The sequence below is a fragment of the Dryas octopetala genome, chromosome 6 (genome assembly GCF_963921425.1).
Source record: "Dryas octopetala chromosome 6, drDryOcto1.1, whole genome shotgun sequence".
NCBI classification, from domain to species: domain Eukaryota; kingdom Viridiplantae; phylum Streptophyta; class Magnoliopsida; order Rosales; family Rosaceae; genus Dryas; species Dryas octopetala.
The window spans coordinates 18,678,630-18,689,169 of NC_141371.1; positions in this window are offsets into that span (position 1 = coordinate 18,678,630).

Sequence of the window (10,540 nt, forward strand, 5' to 3'; positions counted from 1 at the left end):
TTTTTATCGAAATTTCCCCGCACAATAAGCTCACCATAGCCTAGTTATGGTATTTGGAAGGGGTTCCAAGTGGCGGAATGGTGGTCGGGGCAATTTGGTGTCGGGCCACTTTGCATGCCACCATGCACACAACATGCCACACCTATGCACACATTTTCACTCAAACCATGCCACGACCCATTTTTATCGAAATTTCCCCGCACAATAAGCTCACCATAGCCTAGTTATGGTATTTGGAAGGTGATCCAAGTGGAGGAACGGTCGTCGGAGCACTTTCATTTTTGGCCACTTTGCATGCCACCATGCACACACACAACATGCCACACATATGCACACATTTTCACTCAAACCATGCCACGACCCATTTTTATCGAAATTTCCCCGCACAATAAGCTCACCATAGCCTAGTTATGGTATTTTGAAGGTGATCCAAGTGGCGGAACGGTCGTCGGAGCACTTTCATTTTTGGCCACTTTGCATGTCACCATGCACACAACATGCCACACCTATGCACACAACATGCCACACCTATGCACATTTTCACTCAAACCATGCCACGACCCATTTTTATCAAAATTTCCTCGCACAATAAGCTCACTATAATTCATTTGCATTATTTAGAACTTACTCCAAGTGACGGAACGGGTTTTCGCTTCCCGGATTTTTTTTTATGATTTTTCCTATTTTCCGACTTCAAAAAATAAAAAACAATATTTTTCGGTGCCCAAAAAATTTTGAAACTTTTTTCTATGGTAGATTGTATTTTTCTTAGCATGCCTGCAAAAAATCTCTCAAAGATTCCATGTATTTATTTTTTTATGGCCCAAGAACAAGATGAATATGGGCCAGGCCAAATGTATGAGTATCATGGTTTAGGCTAAGTATATGAGTACCATGGTCCGGGCCTTGGCCATGAGTACCGTGGGCCGGGCTAAGATTAAGAGTACCATAGGCCGTGCCAAATGTATGAGTATCATGGGTCAGGCTAGGTCTATGAGTACCATGGTCCGGGCCAAGGCCATGAGTACCGTGGCCCGGGTCGAGACCACAAATACCATGGGCTGGGCTGGGCTGAGAGTTTAAGTATTATGGGCCGGGCCGGACTCGACCCATGGTACTCACGCTCTCAGCATTAAAATGGGTAACTTACAAAACAATGTATTACCTAGCTGTTGACTATATATGCATGTTGCTTTGCCATGATGGATGGTCTGGCAGCCTCTAGTTTTAATCTACTCTCGTTTTCTACATGTACTGCACTTGACATTTATTCTTTCTACATGTACTGCACTTTCCATTTATTCTTACTATATGTTGTATATCTGTCGCATTTATTTCATTAAGTTATTTGTTATTTATTGTTATTAATTTATTTCATTAATTATGCTTGCTTGAAGAACTGTAATTGCAAAGGGTTCCATTAATACTCTCGAATGATGGGCAAATGGACTTATAGCTATTTCCCAAAATCAGAATTGGTTAATGGAAATAGATCGCCAAGTTTTCATAGATACTTACATTTTTTGAGAGAGAGTGCCCAAAACCCATTTGTTATCTTACATTTTTTTTTTGTTTGAGGTGCATCTGTTATCTTACAAGCGGTTTAGCTATAATATAAAATATTTTATTAATATATGTTCTTATTCTACTTGACCTGAAAATATAGACAGTATTCTATATTGTTCTCATATAATTAAGTTAACTATATTGCAATTCAAAGTAACACATATCGTCATTTGGAAGACATTGCAGAATAATGTTTTTTAAATGATTTGGTATATTATCAAATTAAGCTTTTTGGTGTTGTACAAATTAGACTAAATAAAATGGAATGATACTATATACTTACTATGCAATAGATGTTTTGGTGGCTGGCTGGTGGCATAGAAAAAGAAATAGATGAAAAAACAAATTATGGAATTTGGTACCCTACGTGACTTGAACTCTTGACCACCATGTAATTATGGAAAACAAGATGCCAAACTGACCCATACAAACATGTTGTCATATGCATTCATTATTTTATACTTATACCAAACCTAAGACACTTTAATGTTACTATATTGACACCTACTAACCATGAACATATGAGTTTTGCCATCAACTATAGCGTGCTGTGTTGTAATTTAATTGTATGTGTCATGGGAAAAAAAATAATGGGGCTGCAAGCTTATCAAATGCTATGCTACAAGGATGTAATCTGGATTTGGAGCAGTAAACAGCATTTTTTGGGCATAAAACGTGGGCAAAGCGCCTCTGGCACTTTGTAGTCTTGTAGATCTCGAAAAGTTACATCGAATCAAAAAAAAAATTTGCCCCAAACGGACAGATACTCCGATGGTTGATCTCTTAGCACGTCGATCTAATCCTTGAGCTCGCCCCTGAGCTTACACTTACCCCAGCTGACTGCAAGAAGAACACAAAAAGAGTTGACTTAAAAAAAAAAATAAAATCATCATCATCATCATTGGCAAATAATCACAAGTGAAATCCAGATTGGTTCTCGCACACACTAAGTGCCCACCTGGTATCCTAAATGCTCTAGGAATTCGGGCTGGAGGAGGATTGTTCGGATTGGCAAACTCCCAATCCCCAGAAACAAAGAAGTATCTCACCTTCCAAGTCTTCTTGGATGAGAGATTCCCAGTAAACAATTACCCCGAATATGCTTGGAAGTTGTAGAAGCCAAGCTCAGTTTTTTGTTTCGACCTTAGCGAATAGGAACAGATCATCAGGTCCTTGTCTGGAACACACTTGTGGACCTTGTACCACAAGATGTGCATGGACAGGATGATCCTAAAGCAGTTTAACAACGTTCGCATGCACGTTGCGTATCTTGAAGTTGTTAAAAGTTTTGCTCATTCAACAACGCGCTTTTGAAGTTGTCTAAAATGTTAATGAACGTTGCTAAATACTTTTCTACAACGTGTAAAAAACGTTGTATCTTATAACTGCGTTTTTTAAACATTGTTGTTGTATTTTCCACAACATCTTGTGCATGTTGTTATTCTTATTGCATTTGACAACATGCTTTTATTGTTGTCATTGTTCTTTGCATCACATAAATATGAACGTTATTAAATAAAAATTTACATTTTTTCAATAAAACAAATTTAAATTTGTAAACCTAGCTCATGAACACATCCAAGGTGCAATATTTTCTAATTAAATATCATTAACATATCTTCCAGCCACCAATATCATTCATTAAATAGACCAAATAGAACTAATATCATTTATACAACCAACCAAGTAACTGTCAAAAACAAAAACCAACTATTTAGCACAAGTCAACCATGTTAATCAACATACTAGCACAAAATATACTCTCAATGTCTACTTGAAAATCTAACACCTAAAATCCAACACATGCTCCTACTGTGTCAAACTCTTTGACATTTCTAAACAGCAAAATTCCACCTTACAATACCTAAAAATAGCAAAAGTCCACCTACAAAAAGATAATTCTCTTCCAATAAAGCTTAGGTACTCTTTGTCATCACCAAATAAGACTTCTTTTCACAAGTTCTTGAGCAATTCCTTTTCATGAACCTGCCATTTCAATAAAAAAAAATGTACAACAAGTTAGCCTTAATGAAATGTCAACAAATTTTTAAAGATGCACATTTTTTTGTTCAATCAAGCAAAATTAGCCTTTTAATTGTTGAAGGCCTTGCAAGTGATTCCCAAGTTCTCCCTTTAATTTTGAAGTCACATTTCAATAGAAGGGCTCTCATACTGCAAAAGCAATCTAAAAATAGCTTGGGACTTCATTGGACAAATCATTTATGGATCTCTTATATCTCTTGTGAGGATCAAGCAATTGGCAAAGTCCAATTTTAATTTAATTAAGCAATTACATAGTCCAAAATAGAAATACATAAGCAACAAAGAAGTATCTCACCTTCCAAGTCTTCTTGGATGAGAGATTCCCAGTAAACAATTACCCCGAATATGCTTGGAAGTTGTAGAAGCCAAGCTCAGTTTTTTGTTTCGACCTTAGCGAATAGGAACAGATCATCAGGTCCTTGTCTGGAACACACTTGTGGACCTTGTACCACAAGATGTGCATGGACAGGATGATCCTATACACGTTCGGATTGAGCTGGTGCGGCGCCACGCCTATCATAGCCAGCCAATCCTGCAAGAAGGGATGTAGAGGGAGCTGAACCCCATTCTCAAACATCTCTGGGTACATGGTCACCAATCCCTTGGGGGGTCGGCTCGGCTTCTCTCCTCTGTTCGGCAATCTTATCAAAACCGAGTTAGGGATTTCGTACCTCCTCCTCAGATCTCTGAGATGAAATTCAGTCATTTCGTTAGGGACCTAGTCGGCTTTCCACGCCAATTCCTCATAAAAATTCTGGTCAATTGGGCACCCCTTCATATGCCGAGCCGAACTCGAGCCATCGTGACCCCTATCTCTCTTTCCTCTGACCCGAAAGTGAGTCTCATAGGGACACTTGAGCTCAGCTCGACATCAAAATTTTCTTCTTCCCCTTCCTCCTCACCTTCTTCATGTTCGGATTCATGAGCAGCTCCTTCCTGCTCCAAATCTGAACCCATGTCTACTTGGGGATTTTCTTCATACCCCCGAGGTCGGCATTCCTTGCTTGGATTACACTCCAAGTTCGAGCCGATCTCACCCAGTTCCTCAGACAATTCATCCCAGTCAGCCTCACTCCCTGGTGGACTTTGGCTCAGCTCGGCCTCACTGTCACCTGTGAATGCCTCTCCCGAGCCGAGCCGAGTCGAGCCGACCACTTGAGTCGGTCGTTGACATTCTCACAAACACCTTTTTCAAACTCTCTCTCTTGCTTTTTGTATCAAAAAACGTCTTTTTCAAGAACGCTTAAGAACACACCCAGAAAAACAAGAAAAAAAGAAAAACTCAGAAATGGGAAGAATGACTTACTGGTTTTTCTCCGGCCACTCTCTACGCTCCTCACACACTCGGAACCGCCGCGCCTACAGTCGCACTTCGTTGGAATCGTGACCGGATCACTCCATAGATCACACAGAGAGTGAGAGATTTCGGAGAGAAAGAGAGAGAGTCTGAGAAGTCTGAGAAGCTTTTAAATTTCTGAAAAATCGAAAGTGAAAGAGAAAGGGAAGAGGGAAGGCTTTTATACCCCCAGGCCAAATTAATCCCAACCACCCATTTTTCGCTCTTCAAATGCCAGATCTTGCCACCTATATATATTAAAACACCCATAAATGAGATGACCCTTACGTTACCCCATGCAGACACAATCATGACCGTTATCCCTTCGCATCTTCCCAAGACACCTTGGCCAATCATGTGTCACCATCTGTTAGAATTATTGGGGAGTCGAACCCGTCAAGATCGGCACATGGAGATCAGTTCGGCTTGGATCAGATCGAATGTCATTTTCCACAGACCATTTTCTCAACTTCCAATCCATCACAGTTTGCTCGAATCGGAAGTTGGGGGACTTCTGTTTGTGGATAAATCCACATGGACTTAACAACCAATCATGGATCGACACGTGGCTGGTCATATCCAATTTCAAACTTTGACATTTCAATGGTCAAATGGGTTAGACTTAAACCTCCATGTCACCATACCAGCTCAGCAACGCATTCATTGTCGGTTTGGATCGGCTCATCTCAACGGGTCCCCCAAACCCGATCCGAGCCGATCTTAGGATTTTTTGAAAAATTGAGTGTTCATCTTTTCTTGGATATCCTAGTTCGATTCGATTCGGTTCAGCACCTGGTGACCATCTTCTCAGAAAGATCCAGTGACCAACAGATTGCCATCGAGTGACGGTCGTTGCACTATACATCGGACCCGTCTAAACCAGTTCATCCATGTCCGATCCGAACATAGATATGTTTCATACCTACGTGTGCAAAATATCTGTGATCAGATCGGCTTGGATATTACCATCATTCTAGAAGATTGGAGTTTGGGACGAACCGTCATACTTGAGTATCCCTGACGTAACCCTCTGACAGACGAGACATCCCCAGCTCACAGTCATGACTATTAGGGAATATCACTTGATCTCTCATACTCGCATTCAATGCTGCATTAAATGTAAAGGAGATGTGAGAGAGTTGTGTTAATGAGATGTTGAGTTGGTGAGAGAATTGAGTTGATGAGAGAATGAGTGGCAGGTGAGAGAGAGTGAGCCGTGAGTGGGAGAGTGAGTTGGTGAGAGAAATGAGAGAGAAAGAGAGCTTAGTATATGTAAAGTCACAAATGAAGCAGCTGGGTTGATTTAAATAGATCGACTAAGCAAATCAAGTGGGTTGTTTGCAAAAAATGAGTTCTCAGATTGGCTTCTACAAGCTTTCACCCTTTTCTTCACTTTTCTCAAACATTCTTTAAACTCCTACTCTTTCTCTCATGCATATATACTCCAACCAAAAGTCAAACCACTTAGTTAATTAATCAAACACCTCCCATTCGGTTTTACTTTCACCAAAACAATACTAATCAACTCAAAATACCCACTTGCACTTCTTCTAGTCTCTTCTTAGTATCACGTGTCTAGCCAACAAATGAATCAATTCATTCTAAATATATAATACACATGCATGGCCAAAGTGATGCATATCTCTTAAAATAAATATCACACTTTTTCATAAATTTCTACATACTTCCACCCAACACAAGTCCAACTAGAGTAATCCAAAAATAAAACGCCATGATTAATCCACCTTATCCACCTCTCATTTCCCAATTTTTTTTCAACACTCTTCCAATTTCAACAAATCACCAAAAATATATCCGGACTCCGAAAAATGTCCCAAAAAATGCTACGTACTCGTAGCAACAAATGCTAATTTCTTATGGACTCAAAACCAAATTTGGATATCTAAGATTTACACAAAAATCACAACACTTCCAATAAGAAATTCAAAGTAACCTCAGAAAAATAAATAACTCAGGAAATAAAATACGAAAAATTTTCGGGGTCTCACATCACATGTGAGCCTGAGCAACCGGTTGCATTCTTAATTGGGTATAAGCTACCTCTCTCTCCCTCCTCTTTGAATTTCATTGAATTCAAACCAGTCTAACAAAGACCAAAGGAACTCTCTCCTCTTCACGCACCCTCCTTTGTCGTCGTCCACTTGGCAGAGGTCATCGTCTTTTCCGCTGTCTGCAATCAACATACACTTTCATTGAATTTCAAACTAGTCTAACAGAGACGCAAAGGAACTCTCTCCTCTTTGCGCACCCTCCTTCGCCGTCGTCCACTTAGCGGTGGTCGTCGTCTTCTCCGTCGTCGTTTCTGCCGTCTGTATCAATATACACTTCGTCTACATTTCAAAGTAATGGTTTTCGGATTTCGCACTTTGGGATTTGCAAATTTTGGGTTTTATTTGGAATTGAGTTTTTTTGGATTTCGCACTTGGGGTTTTTCAAGTTTGGGCTCTGTTTGAATTTGGGGTTTTTGGATTTCTCCCTCTCATTTGCAAATTATTCTGAATATGGTCTTGTATTGGAAAATTAAAATTGGGTATGCAGTAGTCTAGTTCTATTGGTTGATTGGTGTGGTTTGGTGGTATTGGTTGATTGGGTTTATGGATCACTCATACACTTACATGAAACCATCTGTTAGCTCTTTTTTGTTGGGTTAGCTCCTTTGTGATGGTGTTGTCTGAAGTCTTGATTAAAGGTTACAATTTTGTAGGGACGGAAAGGCAATTGCAACATTAAAATTGTCGAAATGACCTACTGTTTGACAATTACAAGTGAACTTACAACCATGAAGTTAAATATTGCAAAAGCTATTTTAGTCACCTGTTATGCTCATTAATTTTCCTAGAAGGCTTGTGTCTTTCGGACTTTTTTTTTTTTTGTTCAACAGTGTAACACATTATATGATCTCAAATATTAATGCTTTTGTTTCTATGTTCATATGTGAAATTATTTGTTTACTAATCATATTCACATATAACTAAACTAAGCATGCACTTCAATTACTAATAAATTATCATCATCCAATTTTTTGTTGCAACAGTTTCCTTATCTTCTTTCAAGGCACGCATCAACAATTTGATGTCTAAGAAAAGACAAATCCCCTCAAATCAAAGCCTTGCAATAAAGGGAGAAACCGATATCGATATACCGTCTGTTGCGCATGGTGCCTTTTTCCAATATTTGTATGTCCTCATCCATTTCCTTTTAAATTATTTGAAATACACTATGAATGGTAAGCTTATTGTTTCATTGGTCAATGGTTTAGGCAAGTCCAGTCAGAGACACTTAAACAAGCTGGCAAGCAGTTCAAGAATGACAAAAAGATTGTTATATTTAATTTTGGGTTAAGGTGAATTGCCTATTGAATTTTGATGAACTGCCTATTTTCTATTATAATTTATGACTTAGCACTAGATTTTGACAGTGGAAGCAATATATGTTCACCCAATTGGAGGAATTGGATTCGAAACAAAAGTGCAACCACAACCACAAATTGAACGCAGAATACCCGTCAGAGATCTCTGTCTTTGGAGGAGTTACCTAGAAAAGAGTTATGAAGGAGCTTTGAATAACAAGAATTAACCATGTTTTTCAAGTGTTCAAGTACAATTGATGTTTAATATATAAATTATTTTTTAGATTTGGAATCTTGAATAATAAGTATTTTCCATGTTTTTCGTAACAAGTATATGTATTGTGATAATGTAATGGTTGATTGGTTTTTGTTCATATTGATGTGTTGTTGGTTGGAATCTTGAATAGCAAATATTGATGTGTTGATTGGTTTTTGTTCATGTTGTGTTCATGCTGGTTGATTGGTTGATTAGTCAAAGCACGCCGATCTGAAATGTACAATGATTGTAGTGCTGAGCTGGCCTGGTGATAGGGAAAGTTGGGTCTGACCAAGTTGACCGTTGAAAAGTCAGAAAATAAAATGGTACCCAATGTGCCACGTGTTGGTCTGTGATTGGCCGTTGAATCCATGTGGATTTATCCACAAACAGAAGTCCCCCAACTTCTGATCCGAGCATGTAGAAACTTAGATTGGAAGTTGAAAATTCATTCATGGAGAGAGATGTTGAAGCTGATCCCTGCATTTGGATCTTGATGGGATCGGTATCTTACCAACCCGGACACATGGCAATGTATGGTTGGTCAAGGTTTCTCGGGAAGGTGCAAAAATTATGTCATCATGATTGTGCCTTCATGGAGAAATGCAAATGAAGCGCCAAAAAATGAAGGGTCCAGATCATGTTGGCCTAGAAGTATAAAAGGCCTTCCATTTCCTTCTCTCTCTCATTTCTGCATTTTCTTAAACTCTCTCAACTCTCTGACTCTCTCTGACTCTCGAAATCCGTCTTACTTTCTGTGTGGTTTTGGCAGTATCCGTTCATGACTTTGGTGAGGTGCGACGGTTGACGCGGCGATTTTGAGTGTTAAGAGGTGAAAGGAGTGGTCGGAGGAAAAACAGTAAGTGATTCCCTCATTTTTTGTATTTTCGGGTTTTTTGGGTTTGTTCTTGAGTGTCCAAGAACACTTTTGAATCCAAAAAGTTAGAAATTTCTTTGGTAGAAAGTGTTTGTTGAGAATATCTTCCGATTCGAGCGATCGGCTCAGCTTGGCAAAGGCCTTTGATGAGGATAGTGAGGCCGAGCTGTCCAGGAGTCCTTCTGGGGGTGTGATCGATTGGGATGAGATGTCCCAGAACTTGGACGAGATCGGCACGGTGGAAAGGTACCCGAGCGAGATGCGTCGACCACGTGGGGATGAAGATGTCCTCATGGTGGATTTGGACACGGATCCTGAGCAAGAGGAGACTGCTTTTGAATCCGAGCACGAAGGAGGTGACGAAGGAGAAGATGAAGAGGAAGAGGAAGGGGAAGAGGAAGGGGAAGAGGAGGCCGAGCTGACATCGAGTGCTCGGCTGAGGATTGCATCTGGGTTTGCAAAACAAGACCAGGGTCACAAAGCCTAGAGTTCGGCTCGGATATGCGGGGAAGGCCGATCGACCCGGACTTCTACGAGGAGTTCGCGTTAAAGGCCGATCAGATCCAAAACGAGATGACTGAGTGGGAATTGAAGGATTTGAGGATCAGGTACCACTTTCCTGAATTTGTGCTGACCCGACTGCCAACGAGGGATGAAAAGCCGAACCGACCCCCCAAAGGATGCGTTACAATGTATTCAGAGATGTTCGAGAATGGGGTCCGGCTCTCCCTCCATCCATTTTTGCAGGATTGGCTGGCGATAATCAGTGTGACACCACATCAGCTGAATTCGAACGTATACTGGATCATCCTGTCCATCCACATCTTATGGTATAAGGTCCATAACTGTTTGCCAGATACGGACATTCTGATATGTTTTTACTCTCTGAGGTTGAAGCAGAAAACCGAGCTCCGCTTATACAACTTCCAGGCATATTCCGGTCAACTCTTCACTGGGACTTACTCATCCTAGAAAACTTGAAAGAAAAAAAATACTTTTTTTGTATCTGGGGATTGAGAGTTTGCCGATCCGAATAACCCTCCTTCAGCTCGGGTGGCTAGAGCATTTAGGAGTTCATCATATAAGATAGTT